This window comes from Lissotriton vulgaris, chromosome 10, assembly GCF_964263255.1.
Source record: "Lissotriton vulgaris chromosome 10, aLisVul1.2, whole genome shotgun sequence".
NCBI lineage: Eukaryota > Metazoa > Chordata > Amphibia > Caudata > Salamandridae > Lissotriton > Lissotriton vulgaris.
The window spans coordinates 982,775,373-982,790,055 of record NC_141698.1 but is presented as its reverse complement, the minus strand read 5'-3'; positions in this window follow the sequence as shown (position 1 = coordinate 982,790,055).

Below are 14,683 nucleotides of genomic sequence, written 5' to 3'. Positions count from 1 at the left end.
TCGTCACAGAGCCTGTCGTCAATGGGTGATGTCGCTGCACCGCTTACTTGCGGACGGCATCACGTCGCTGTGAGTGTCGTTGCAGAGCCATCGCATCGGGGGGCCGCAAGAGGAGAAGATCGACGCTGCGCTGCAAAGCGGTGCTGCACCTGAGATCGTCGCCGTCCTAGAGATCGTTGCATCGTAACTTTGCGAGACACTTCCTACGAAACCAGCGCACCTGAATACATACAAGGTATCGCATCCCTCCCCATACAGACCGGGGTCATCGCAACACACCCGCTGTGTCCAGCGGGGCTGTTGCATCGCCTCCCCAGGGTCTCAGGAGTGATGCATTGCTTGTTTTTCAACGCTGCAGCTTTCACTTGGAACTTTTGTCGCATTTAAAGGTACTCTTGGCTAAACGTGATGCAACTGTGGATTATTTTAACGCAACCCAACTTGTCATTTTGGTCTGGTTTAGTTTACATTAAATACTTCTATTTTTCTAAATTGGTGTTGAGTCCATTTGTGGTGTTTTCGCTCTGTTACTGTGAGTGTTGGTACAAATACTTTACACATTGCCTTTGATAAGCCTGTCTGCTCGTGCCTAGCTACCAAGGGGCTGAGCAGGGGTTATCTAAAGAGTGTATCCCCCTTACCCTGACTAGAGGCAAGGGTCCCTATTTGTCACAAGTACCTACCTGTGCCAACTAGAGACCCCAAAATCTAACATTGGTGGCAGCGGTGGGATTTGAACTTGTATTTGTACTTGACCCACAGTAATTGGTGTACATCACTAGTTTAGTGCAGACCACTACGCAACCACATACCGTGTTTTGTTTTGGTTCTATTTTTGATCATAACCCTGAGAGTATCCAGGCATCATGTCTCAGAATGGTAAACCAGCAAGTGAGGTTGCGGAGCTGGAGTTTGATATTGAAATGTTAAGTGGTTACAAAGTAGGTCAACAGAAGCAGTTCTGCAGGAGCTTTGGAAGTCCCATGAAGCACCACTCCAAGAAGGAGGAGATATAAAAGGCCTTAAAGGCCTGGTGGGAAATCAAAGAGGCTCGTGAGACAGATGGCACAGAAGTGGATGATGATGCTGAAAGGGATGGTTTCAGGTCACAGGTTCTGCCTTTGTCCAGAGCAGCCTCCGGAGCTGGCAGCAACCATTCCGCTAGAAGTTTTTCACCAGAGGAGTTGGAGGAAAACCAAAAAGCTAGAGCTCATGAGTTGGAAGTCCTGAGGCTTGAGACAAAGCTGATGGAAATAGAGACCCAGAACAAGGCAGAGGAGAGCAAGAAGATGTATTATTTGGAAGAATTGAAATTGACCTTGGCACATGAATTAAGAATGAGGGAGCTTGATTTGGAGCTCGAGAGGCTTGAGGCCATGACTGTCTCAGCCGAAGAAGAAAAATGTGTAGCTGAAGAAGTGGGCTTTGATGAGTTGGAGGTGGAGTCCAGCTCAGATGGTGGCAGCAAGATTATAGTTTCTAGTACTGAGAGGAAAGTACAAACACCCAGAGATGTGGCGCCTGACTTGAGGGAGGGGGTTGACATACACCAGAGGATTCAGGTTTATGATGTAGCTCCAGGGGTGTGCAGTGTCCCTGAAGTAGATTGGGGGACTGACACAGGGGATCATATTCCTAGTGATGGAAGGGATGCTCTACTGACTCTAAATGGGAGGTACAGGAAGAGGAGTCCCCCCATGGTATAAACATTGGTGTGTGAGTGTGAAGACCGTCCAGAAGAGTGTGGGTTGTGTGATATAAACAGTAGGACACTATTATGCCAATCTCAGGAGAGTGGTGTGGGGTACTTGTGTGAGGCTAGGAGGGGGATGCAAAGTGTAGCTTGGTTAACAACTGTGGGGGCTGTGTGATTCATTTGTTTGAGAGCATAATTTAAGTCCCTGTTTTTCAGAGCTATGCCAACACCCGGTGGAGAGTAAGTTCTCTGATTTCAGAGAGCTTGCATTGGAGGCAGACCTCTTGGTGGATTCCAGAGAGTCTGAAGAAGCATTGGGGAGTGATTCCAAAAGGAGTGGCCCAGATATCTTCCAGACCTGTGAGGTGGAAGAGGTTCATTTTAGCCCAGTTAGGTCCCAGTGTAGTGGGAGGGGTGTAGGGGCTCACGTCCTGTCTCAGTGGAGAAGGCGTGAGTGCGGGACTGCTTGTCCCAAGGTGCCTGAAACTCAGTCTCAGGGCCTGGAGGGTTCCTTAACCCCTTCGCTGCGGGGTGTTTCCCCCCCGCTGTGCGGAGGGGAGGGGAGCCGCGCACAGCGCAGCCGTGCTGGTGACGAGCTGAGCTCGTCATGAGGCGCAGCGGAGCTGCACTCATGACGAGCTGAGCTCGTCAAGGCCACACCCGTTTTTAGAACGTTCAGCACAGCGGGGAAATTAGCCCCGCTTGGGAACGTTCCAACTGCTGTGACGAGCTCAGCTCATCATGAGTGCAGCTCTGCTGCGCCTCATGACGAGCTGAGCTTATCACCAGCACCCATGTGGTTAAGGGAATACCAGGCTGGGGGCCTAGAGGGTGCTACAAGGCCATTTGAGGAGGATCTCCTAGTGTCTGGTGAACGGGGAGTGCCTGTAACCAGGCCTTCATCAGTTCTGTTGTCTGGCAGTGCCACTCCAGTGCAGAGGGTGCAGAAGTCCAGACTGAGGGGTAAGAGGGGGAAGTAGTCCCCGTGGGAGAACCAGTGGGTTAGGGGCCAGCCAGAAGGGCTGAGTCACTGGTGAGTGACCATGGTGACCTCACTTCTGTCCTCTGGGATCTTCCCCCGCTGTCAGATGGACAGGGGTCGGGCGATCTGTGCCAGGCAGACTGTCACATGGCACCTAAGTTGTGTGTCATCCTCAGTGGGGAAATATGTGCTCCCAATGAAGTCCTGGTGCGCTGGGCAAGTGCACAACCGCAGGCACTGGTCCCTGGGTTGGGAGGCCAGGTTCAGGATCTGCCAGACCTGGAGGGAAGGATATCTGTAAGCAGTGTCCTGACCGGTGTTGCTTCCAGGGGTACCACCCCGTGTGGGGGGGGGGTGCAGTCCTCTGGAAGGGGTGCAGAGGGAGGGAGTCCTCGCCTCTGACCCCGCGGCAACCTGGGGGTTTAGACCCTAGGTTGGAAGACCAATTGCTGGAGAGAGGTCCTGAACTGGTGGGAGAGTTGTGTTCTGAGGGTGACTCTCCTTGGAGGAGAGGGCAGGACCCCAGAAGGAGAGGTAGGGGGAGGAGAGCCTCACCTGTGACCTCTGGTCAGCCTGAGGGTACAGACCCTGAGCTGGCGGGCCAGTGTCAGGATGCCCTACCTGACTTGGCAAGAGGGAGAGTGGAGGAAAGGTGCCAGGCACCTGGGACTAATGCCCCCCACTTTCTGATGCCACAGGGGTTTGAGAGCCCTCAGAGGCATAAGGCCTGGGTCTCATCCCTGACCACTGTCAGTGGCCACTGTGGCTTGCTGTCTGTCTGTTGGGACACACCTGTGAGCAGGTTAAGTTTAGGTGCTGCACAGATGGTGTCCACAGGTGAGGAGAAGGGTTCCACATAGATTGACTTGGTTAACCCTGAGAGTATGGATAGAGGTATCCAACTGGGTTCAGGAAGGCGTAGAACAGGAGTAGTGCTTTGCTATTTGGGCCAGTCTCTGTGCTCTATCGCCCTAAGCAGGGAATTTTATTGAGGTATTGTCTGGTCTACCCTGGCTTTAGGCTGGAAGGGGGTTGTGTTGGAAATGGCCCTTTTTGCAGGGTTATGCCCAAACATTTTGCTTCTTTCTCCTTTATCTTTCCTGAGGTTGTTGACAATAGGACTCTGGGCACTTTACCACTGCTGATCAGTGTTAAAGTGCATATGCTCTCTGTATAAATTGTAATTGTGATTAGTTATCCATGATTGGCATATTTGTATTAGCAGGAAGTCCCTAGTAAAGGGCACTGAGTGTGCCAGGGCAGGTGATTCAAATGCTACTAGTGGGCCTGCAGCACTGATTGTGCCACCCACAGGAGTAGCTCTAAAATGGTGTCTCAGGCCTGCCACCACAGTGCCTGGGCGCAGTCTGTGGACTGCCATGTCAACCTGGCCAGTGTCCCCACTGACCAGCCCTAACCATTACCTTTCTGTACACATTGGTCACCCCTATGGATGGCCCTAGGTACCCCCATAGGCAGGGTACAATGTATATGAAAGGTAGAGCATTTACTGGTGTGTGTCACATGCTCTGGTAGTGAATTACAGCCATTTTCGTTTTACACTATTGAGAGGGCTATCTTGCCCATAGTCTATAATGGGGAATAGTGAGTATAATGTTTACCTGCATATCTCCCCATAGAAGCAAGATACCAAATTAAAGGCTGGTATCCCTGAACTCAGAATGTAATAACACATTTTTGAGGAAGGATGGTTTTTAAATCCTGTGTTTGAGAACAGCACTTTTAGAAAGTGGCTGTTCTCTTGTCTGACCTTTCTGTGTGCCCTGGCCTGTTTGTGAATTGACTGTCTGGTTTGTGAGTGAAAGGGTGTTGGCGAGCCCCTAGGAGGGTGGATGAGTCAGCCCTAGGCTGAATGACTGCATCTTGAGTGGTGGGAGGGGATAGCACCTGGGCCTGAATAGGGCTGTGCCTGCCTTCCCCAATGCTGGCTCCAACTCCTGCTGGGCAGCTGACAACCCTGCCCCTCCCTCTGAAAGGAGAAGAGAAGACAGAAAAACAAAGTGCTCATGAACTGACCTGAACTGGTTCTGACCATGCCATGGCCTCTCCGCCTCTGGAGAATAAAGGAAAGACTGGTATAAGAAGGGCTACCTAGACTACTGAAAATTAGATCATCCTGTAATCAAGAAGGAACTTCTGCCAAGGAGAAAGCTGGAAGACTGAAGAGGAAGGACTGTCCTGCTATGTGTTTGTGGGCAGACCTGCAGTTGCTTTGCTGCCAATGAGAGGGTAAGGACTTTGCTTTGTGCTGTGTCCCCTTGCTTGAAGAGATCTCCAAGGGCCTGAGTAGAGCTGGCTCCCTGTTAAGAAGTCCCAGGAACAAGAGGACTTCACCCCCAGCTTCCCCCCTGAATGCTATTGAGAGAGTTCTGTTATTCCTAGAGTGCTTGGTCCAGTTATGGTGCCTCTGGAAGTTGTATCTGTTGTCTGGGAAGCTGCAACAGGAGAAACTAAGAAAATCTGCAAAGTTTCACGCATCGCTCGCTTGTGCATCCCGGTCAGTGCGAGGAAATTCCTGCCGCTGCGACGATCGAGATCGTCGCAGCGCCTGTTGCTGCTGCAAGAACCAGCGCATCCTTCGCTTGTGGAATGCATCGGTCCGGTGCAGGAAGAGTACCATCTCTGAAAGTATCGTCGCAGAGCCTGTCGTCACTGGATGAGATCGCAGCACCGCTTGCTTGCGGACCACATCATGTCGCTGCGAGTGTCGTCGCAGAGCCATCGCATCGAGGGGCCGTGAGAGGAGAAGATCAACGCTGCGCTGCGCATCGCCGCCGCACCTGAGATCATCGCCGTCCCAGAGATCATCGCATTGTACCTTTGCGAGATGCTTCCTACAAAACCTGCATACCGGAATCCATACAAGGTATCGCATCACTCCCCATACAGACCGGAGTCATCGCAGCACACCTGCTGCGTCCAGCTGGGCTGTCGCATCGCCTCCCCAGGGTCTCAGGAGTGACGCATCGCTTGTTTTTCAATGCTGCAGCTTTCACTTGGAACTTTTGTCGCATTTAAAGGTACTTTTGGCTAAACGGGACGAAACTGTGGATTATTTTAATGCAACCCTAAGAACACTTTTGAAATCATATTCTTGAAATGTGTGTTGGATTTTTGTTGTTTTGGTCTTGTTTAGTTTAGATTAAATACTTCTAGTTTTCTAAAGTGGTGTGGAGTCCTTTTGTGGTGTTTTCACTGTGTTACTGTGAGTGTTGGTACACATACTTTACACATTGCCTTTGATAAGCATTTCTGCTTGTGCTAAGATACCAAGGGGGTGAGCAGGGGTTATCTAAAGAGTGTATCCCCCTTACCCTGACTAGATGTAAGGGTCCCTATTCGTCATAAGAACCAACCTGTGCCAACTAAAGACCCTGAAATCTAACAGTGATGATCTGAGGGAGTTGTTGGTATCAATACCAACCAGTGCCTCTGGTGTCTTACTCTTTATTTATTTCCCCCCTAGTTTCTTAACTAAGGTATTTCTATTCAGTATCTTGATTAGAAAGGATGAAAAATTGGGCTGGTCATCCATGTCCCATGAGGTTATATTCCATCCTGTAAATTGTGACCCTTATTTATACATTCAGCCATGTTTCTGTGAGCCAGATTTTTAGTTTAGCCCTTATGACCTCTCCCTCTCCCTTTCATATCAGTACCACCTCCAAATCCCCAAAACTGCAATGTTATTATCTTATGCTCGGTTACAAAACCTGTGTTTGATGATCCCATTGATAACTTCAACTCCACATACCTCCTGACTTCCCACACACCTTTCATTTAAACATTAAGAAAAAGCAATTCACTCTGCTCGCCACATCAGATTATAGTTATCCATTCCTTCCATTAACTGAAAAGCAAATGGATTACTAATGAGGCCTGGCGAATATGCAAGGAAATTTGAACTTTGTTGAGTAGGAGATAGATCTGTTGTAGGGAAACAAGAGAGTGTATGAATGAGACAGTGAACGAGCTACCAGATTATTCAAATCTCAGAGGTCCTCACCTTGTTGCACTGCCCTACTCCGAAGTGAAAGGGCAGAAATTCACAGTATTTATTTACTGCTCTCGAACAATCTGTAATTGTATATAGAACCCAGAATCAAACAACCTCAGATAGGGGGATGTTCCTTTTCTTTTCTTGGCCATAAGATGTGGAATACTGTTCTGGAATCTCATAGAAGTTTCACTTCTCTTACCATTTTCCGCAAGTATTTGAAAACATGTATTTTTTTAGCTGCATGCACCTAGGTCATCCCTATTGATACGTAGCTCTGGGAAACCCTAAGGGATAGCTATATACTTTATAAAACTTCAATAATAATATTATTAATACAGTGCATTCCTGTCCTTTCCCTCTGCGCTTGCGCTTTTTAAGCAGTCTAGCACCAATGCAGGCATCTTTGCACCATGGTACAAGTCTGGCTTTGAAATCATCAGGATTGTTTTTGTGTAGGAAGGGGCACCCTCCCACACAAAAACAATCCTAAGAGGCACTTTCCTCTTTTTGTACAGGTATCAGAGTGCAGCACGCATGGAAAGAGTAAAAAATGAGGAGCAACAAAGATATTTTTCCTCTTTACGCCTCATCTTCGGAGGTGTTAAAATGTGGTGCTTCACAGGTTTACATGCTCTTGTAAATTGGGGCAGTATCAAAATCCATTGGTGTTGCATGGGAAAACCAACCGCAATGCCCATGGAACGCCTCTTGACTGCAGAGTAAGGCAATTCAGTGATTTGTGCTTCTTTGCCTTACTCTATATCTATGAGGCCATCCAAAACCATGCCTATTGGCTTTGTGTGGACTTATAGATATGAACTTGCAATTTATGCTGCTGGAGTGTCACAAAAAGTGACCATCTGGAGGCACAAGGGACTCGTAAATAAGCAAAACACACAAGATGATGGACGGAATGCTGCACAATGGCAAAACATTCACCCCAGTCACAGATCTGGGTTTAATCCATCGTTATTTTGCTCACCAAGCCACCCCAGTTCAGACATGGCCATATGCAAATCAGTCTTGACCCTGTGCCTCATGGGAACAGTCCAGACCGAACTGCCAAGCCATGTCTCCCCTAAACTGGAATCAAGCATCCTAGGAATGGTTTCTGGCTATCAGTCTTCATCAGCCAGGATAGCTTGACTCCAGTGGCGTAGTGAGTGCTGGACCCATGTCTGGGCATACCCTTCCCACATAGGGTGAGCAGCAAAACACACAAGATGATGGATGCAACGTTGCACAATGGAAAAACATTAACCCCCAGTCACAGATATGGGTTTAATCCATCGTTATTTTGCTCACCAAGCCACCCCAGTTTAGACATGAGCATATGCAAATCAGTCTTGACCCTGTGCCTCATGGAAACAGTCCAGACCGAACTGCCAAGCCATGTCTTCCCTGGACCGGAATCAAGCATCCTAGGACCGGTTTCTGGCTATCAGCTTTCATCAGCCAGGATAGCTTGACTCCAGTGGTGTAGTGAGCACGGGACCCACGTCTGGGCATACCCTTCCCACATAGGGTGAACAGCAAAACACGCAAGATGATGGACGGAATGTTGTACAATGGCAAAACAAGCCCCGAAAGGTCTTTAAGTTATTTCAGGTTAGTGATGCAAAAAATCCCCAACCATAAATGAATCCTTATCTAAACCTTTCTCATTAGCTCCAAGCCAAGTAAATGTGCAGCATCAACAACAGAAAAAATATAAACCTCCGTTTAACAAATTTCACGAGCTGAGGTTTTCATTATGCATTGCATTAATTAGTACTTAAGATCATCTTTCGGACAAAGTGATGGCTATGATCGTTGATGCTTCCACTTCCGACTTGTTAGCGGTGCTTGTAACATGTTTGTGACCTGTACATTAGCTTCTATTGTCTTGCCATTAAATTAAATTATTTACATGTATTCGACCACAAGGCAAGTAAGCAGGCTTTAATTAAGGGTCCTTAATTGATTTTAATCTCGACATTTTGTCCTGAAGATTGTCTCAAGCACTAATTAGACATCCACAGACACCAGCTACAGAGTGCCTGATTACCCTCACAGGTGATTAACGTACTAAAAAACCCACCAATAACATAACATAACATGACAGACAAAAACGTCAACTACTGACTGCTACAATGACTTCTTAATGGACTATAATCCATTCTGCGCTAAAGGATACGAAGTGAGTAACAAGGACTTGAGCAGTCTGCTGAGTGGTCACCCATGCTGACTCTCACCACTACTGAATCTCATAGGAACCTGTGCGACTATTTATTGAAACAGGGCAGTGCTGTTGTATTTGACCCTACAAAATATGTATTTTTGTTAAATAAACATGTAATTGTCACTCTGATATATGTAAAAGTATGCATACTGTATTTTATTGTCAGATTTACAATCCGGATTGTATATATGAGATGTTAATCCAAAGTTTAGTATACTTTAATTTGTACCAGTGATTGGCTATAGTTTCTATCAATGATTCATCTGCTTAAATATATGTACAATTTCACCTTCAGAAGTCACTTTCAATCAATCAATCACAACATTTATATAGCGCACTACTCACCCGGAGGGTCTCAAGGCGCTAGGGGGGGGGGGGTCCGCTACTGCTCGAACAGCCAGGTCTTGAGCTGCTTCCTGAAGGCGAGGTGGTCCTGGGTCAGGCGGAGGTGGGTCGGGAGGGAGTTCCAGGTCTTGGCGGCCAGGTAGGAGAAGGATCTTCCTCCTGTGGTGGCTCTTCGGATGCGGGGGACGGCGGCGAGGGCGTGGCCGGTCGTCCGAAGTTGGCGTGTGGGAGCGTAGAAGTTGAGGCGGCTGTTGAGGTATCCTGGGCCTTGGTTGTGGAGGGCCTTGTGTGCGTGGGTGAGGAGACGGAAGGTGATTCTCTTGTTGACCGGGAGCCAGTGCAGATCTCTCAGGTGTCCGGAGATGTGGCTGCGACGGGGGATGTCCAGGATGAGTCGTGCTGAGGCGTTCTGGATCCGCTGGAGTCTCTTCTGGAGTTTGGCAGTGGTTCCGGCGTATAGGGAGTTGCCGTAGTCCAGACGGCTGGTGACGAGGGCCTGGGTGACCGTCTTCCTGGTCTCGGTGGGGATCCACCGGAAGATCTTCTGTAGCATGCGCAGGATGTTGAAGCATGACGAGGAGACGGCGTTGAATTGTCTGGTCATGGAGAGGGAGGAGTCCAGGATGAAGCCCAGGTTGCGTGCGTGGTCTGTCGGTTTGGGTGCGCTGCCCAGGGCGGGGGGCCACCAGGAGTCGTCCCAGGTGGAGGGTGAAGATCCCAGGATGAGGACTTCCGTCTTGTCCGAATTCAGTTTCAGGCGGCTGCTCATCATCCACTTGGCTACGTCTGTCATCCCTTCGTGTAGGTTGGCTCTGGCGGTGGCGGGGTCGTTGGTGAGGGAGAGGATCAGCTGGGTCTCGTCGGCGTAGGAGACGATGTTGAGGTTGTGTTGGCATGCGATGGCTGTGAGGGGGCTCATGTAGACGTTGAAGAGGGTTGGGCTGAGCGAGGAGCCTTGAGGGACGCCGCAGATGACTTCGGTGGCTTCTGATTTGAACAGGGGGAGGCGGACTCTCTGTGTCCTTCCGGCGAGGAACGAGGTGATCCATTCCAGTGCCTTCTCCTGGATTCCGACGTTGTTGAGGCGCTGCACTAGGGTGCGGTGGCAGACAGTGTCGAAGGCTGCGGAGAGGTCAAGGAGGATGAGGGCCGCTGTTTCTCCGTTGTTGAGCAGGGCTCGGATATCATTGGTAGCTGCGATCAGGGCGGTCTCGGTGCTGTGGTTGGCCCGGAAGCCAGACTGCGATGGGTCGAGGGATCCGTTCGTCTCGAGGAAGGCGGCCAGCTGCTTGTTGACGGTCTTCTCGATGACATTTGCAGGAAACGGAAGCAGTGAGATGGCGCGGTAGTTCTTGAGGTCGGTGGGGTCGGCTGATGGCTTCTTAAGTAGAGCGCTGAGTTCGGCGTGCTTCCAGCTCTCCAGGAAGGAAGCGGTGTCGAAGGAGGTGTTGATGATATCTCGCAGGTCGGGTGTGATGACTGCGTCGACCTTGTTGAAGACGTGGTGAGGGCAGGGGTCAGTCGGAGATCCGGAGTGGATGGAGCTCATCGTGCGGATGGTGTCTTCGGTGCTGATCGGGGTCCAGGCGCGGAGGGTGGTGGTGGGGGGCGGTGGTTCGAACGTGGCATGCGCCGGTTGAGGACTGAAGCTGTTGTGTATGTTCGCGATCTTGTTGTGGAAGTAGGAAGCGAGGGAGTTGCAGAGGTCTTGCGAAGGGGTGATGTTGTTGTTTCAGGCGTTGGGGTTGGAGAGCTCTTTGACGATGTTGAAGAGTTCCTTGCTGTTGTGGGCGTTGTTGTCCAGTCGTTCCTTGAATGCAGTTTTCTTGGTGGCGTGGATCAGTTGGTGGTGTTTTCGGGTGGCGAGCTTGAGGGCAGTCATGCTGTTCAGTGTAGGGTCTCTGCGCCAGGCTTTCTCGATGGCTCGGCAGTTCTTCTTGGAGCTCTTGAGTTCGTCGGTGAACCATGGGGCTTTCTTGCTGCCGAGTCTGCTGGGCGGGGTCTTCAGAGGGGCGAGGTTGTCTGCGCAGTTGCTGATCCACTTCGCGAAGTTGGTGGCCGCCTGGCTAGGGTTTGTTACGCTGGTGGGAGGGTTCAAGCCCAGGGAGGTCGTGAGCTGGTCGGCTGTGATCTTGTTCCAGCTTCTGCGTGCGACCTGTTGCTGGTGGTGGTGGGTCGTGGTCCTTCTAAAGCTGAAGTGGACACAGCTGTGGTCCGTCCAGTGGAGTCCGGTGGCGTGGCTGAAGGCGATGTCCTTGCTGAATGAGAACACAGGGTCGAGTGTGTGTCCGGCGTAGTGGGTGGGGGTGGTCACCAGCTGCTTGAGACCGAGGTTGGCGAGGTTGTCCAGCAGGGTGGTGGTGTTGCGACGTTGTTGTTCTCCAGGTGGAAGTTGAGGTCCCCGAGGAGGATGTAGTCAGCGGAGAGGAAGGCGTGCGGGCTGACCAAGTCGGCGATGTCTTCGCTGAATTGTGTGCGTGGTCCCGGGGGTCTGTAGATGAGGGTGCCTATGAGGGTGGTCTTGGGGTTGATGTGGATCTGGAAGTGCAGGTGTTCGGCGGATGTGAGTTTGTCGTCGGTGTTGGTCGTGATGTGGATGGAGTTCCTGTGGACGATGGTGATGCCTCCTCCTGTTTGGTTGATGCGGTCCCTCCGGGTGATCTTGTATCCGTCTGGGATGGCGATGGCGATGTCGGGCGCTGAGGAGGTGTTCATTCAGGTTTCCGTGAGGAAGGGGACGTCTGGGGCTGTGGTATCGAGCAGGTTCCAGAGCTCGACAGTGTGTCTGTGGACGGAGCGGGTGTTGAGCAAGATGCACTTGAGGTGGCTGCTGCTGGAATTCGGCTTGGTCGGTGCTGGTGTGGTGCAGGTCCAGGTGCAGGTGAACTTGCAGGAGAGGCAGCAGAAGGGTCCGTGGGTGCGTTTCGGGGTGGCTAGATAGCAGGCCGAGATTCGACCGGCGTTGAGTGCGTAGAGTTCGGTGGCGTCGTAGGTCCGGCGGGTGGGTTGGGGTCTGCGGGAACCAGGGGTCCTGGCACTGGGCGCGGTCCAGGCTCGGACGGGCGCAGACGGGCTTACCTTTGGTGCACCTTCGGCGCACAATTGACGCGCCCACTGCGCGTTCGTACGGTCGCCATTTATGGCGAAGTGCGAGGGAGGGAGGAGCAGCTGGGAGGCAGGAGCGGGGAGGGTACAGAAAGAAAAGGGGGCGTGGCCAACCTGACAGAGGCGGGAAGCGGGGAGTGGGGCGGGAGGGCACAGGGGTTAACAGAGGGGAGAACAGCACCGGGGGACAGGCGAAAACCAAACTATTAGCACAATGGGTCACAGAGGATCAAAAATAAAGGGGCACAACTGCCTAAAACGGCAACAGAAATTCACAATCACAATTCACAATCACATATACCTAGACCGCAGGAGACCACGCCGAGCGACGGCAGGGGGCGTGGTCAGCCGGCAGCAGGCAGGGACAGCGAGGCAGGCGGGGGGGGCACACGCTACAGCTGGTGGCCTTGCGGCGCGGGGGTGTCCTAAGACTAGGTCACACTCACCTGCACCGCACGGTCGCCATTTATGGCAAAGTGCGAGGGAGGGAGGAGCAGCTGGGAGGCGGGAGCGGGGAGGGTACAGAAAGAAAAGGGGGAGTGGCCAACCTGACGGAGGCGGGAAGCGGGGAGCGGGGCGGGAGGGCACAGGGGTTAACAGAGGGGAGAACAGCACCGGGGGACAGGCGAAAACCAAACTATTAGCACAATGGGTCACAGAGGATCAAAAATAAAGGGGCACAACTGCCTAAAACGGCAACAGAAATTCACAATCACAATTCACAATCACATATACCTAGACCGCAGGAGACCACGCCGAGCGACGGCAGGGGGCGTGGTCAGCCGGCAGCAGGCAGGGACAGCGAGGCAGGCGGGGAGGGGCACACGCTCCAGCTGGTGGCCGTGCGGCGCGGGGGTGTCCTAAGACTAGGTCACACTCACCTGCACCGCACGGTCGCCATTTATGGCAAATTGCGAGGGAGGGAGGAGCAGCTGGGAGGCGGGAGCGGGGAGGGTACACAAAGAAAAGGGGGAGTGGCCAACCTGACGGAGGCGGGGAGCGGGGCGGGAGGGCACAGGGGTTAACAGAGGGGAGAACAGCACCGGGGGACAGGCGAAAACCAAACTATTAGCACAATGGGTCACAGAGGATCAAAAATAAAGGGGCACAACTGCCTAAAACGGCAACAGAAATTCACAATCACAATTCACAATCACATATACCTAGACCGCAGGAGACCACGCCGAGCGACGGCAGGGGGCGTGGTCAGCCGGCAGCAGGCAGGGACAGCGAGGCAGGCGGGGGGGGCACACGCTACAGCTGGTGGCCTTGCGGCGCGGGGGTGTCCTAAGACTAGGTCACACTCACCTGCACCGCACGGTCGCCATTTATGGCAAAGTGCGAGGGAGGGAGGAGCAGCTGGGAGGCGGGAGCGGGGAGGGTACAGAAAGAAAAGGGGGAGTGGCCAACCTGACGGAGGCGGGAAGCGGGGAGCGGGGCGGGAGGGCACAGGGGTTAACAGAGGGGAGAACAGCACCGGGGGACAGGCGAAAACCAAACTTTTAGCACAATGGGTCACAGAGGATCAAAAATAAAGGGGCACTACTGCCTAAAACGGCAACAGAAATTCACAATCACAATTCACAATCACATATACCTAGACTGCAGGAGACCACGCCGAGCGGCGGCAGGGGGCGTGGTCAGCCGGCAGCAGGCAGGGACAGCGAGGCAGGCGGGGGGGCACACGCTACAGCTGGCGGCTGTGCGGCGCGGGGGTGTCCTAAGACTAGGTCACCCCTGTGTTTGTATTTGTTTGTCCCCAGTCTCCTGAAGGATTACTGTGTTAGCCCATTATGAGCAACTTTAAAGTTTTTGGGTACATGTCATGTTGAGTGTTAAAACCACTGACATTGTAAGGTGAGTGTGCACTCCCTTGGTTTTAGGACCCTTGTCTGGGGCTGAGAACTCCCATCTACACTCTCTAGCTTGTCCACCAATTTGACAGGATCTTGGCATACGATTAATTTGCAAATGTACATTTTGCCTGATTGGACCTTTTAAAATTGAGAGGAAAAGTATCAGGAGTATGGTTTTATCACTAAACCTTTAATATCAATTTGGACGATAACTCCCATTATTGTGACCCTGCTTCCTTTGTTCATAAGCCAGCATCTCACCCCAGGCCACACCTACTTTTTCTGCCTCTATCCATAACCAATGACCTATGCTATAAAGTAAGTTTTGTCTTTCCTTATGTATTTTATATCATTTTATGTCACTCTTTATTTGCCTTGTGGTCACCCCTTTCGCTGCTTTTTAGGTCTCGCCTGTCGATGCGCATGCGCATCGAGCAAGCGAGACTATGGGGGCTTA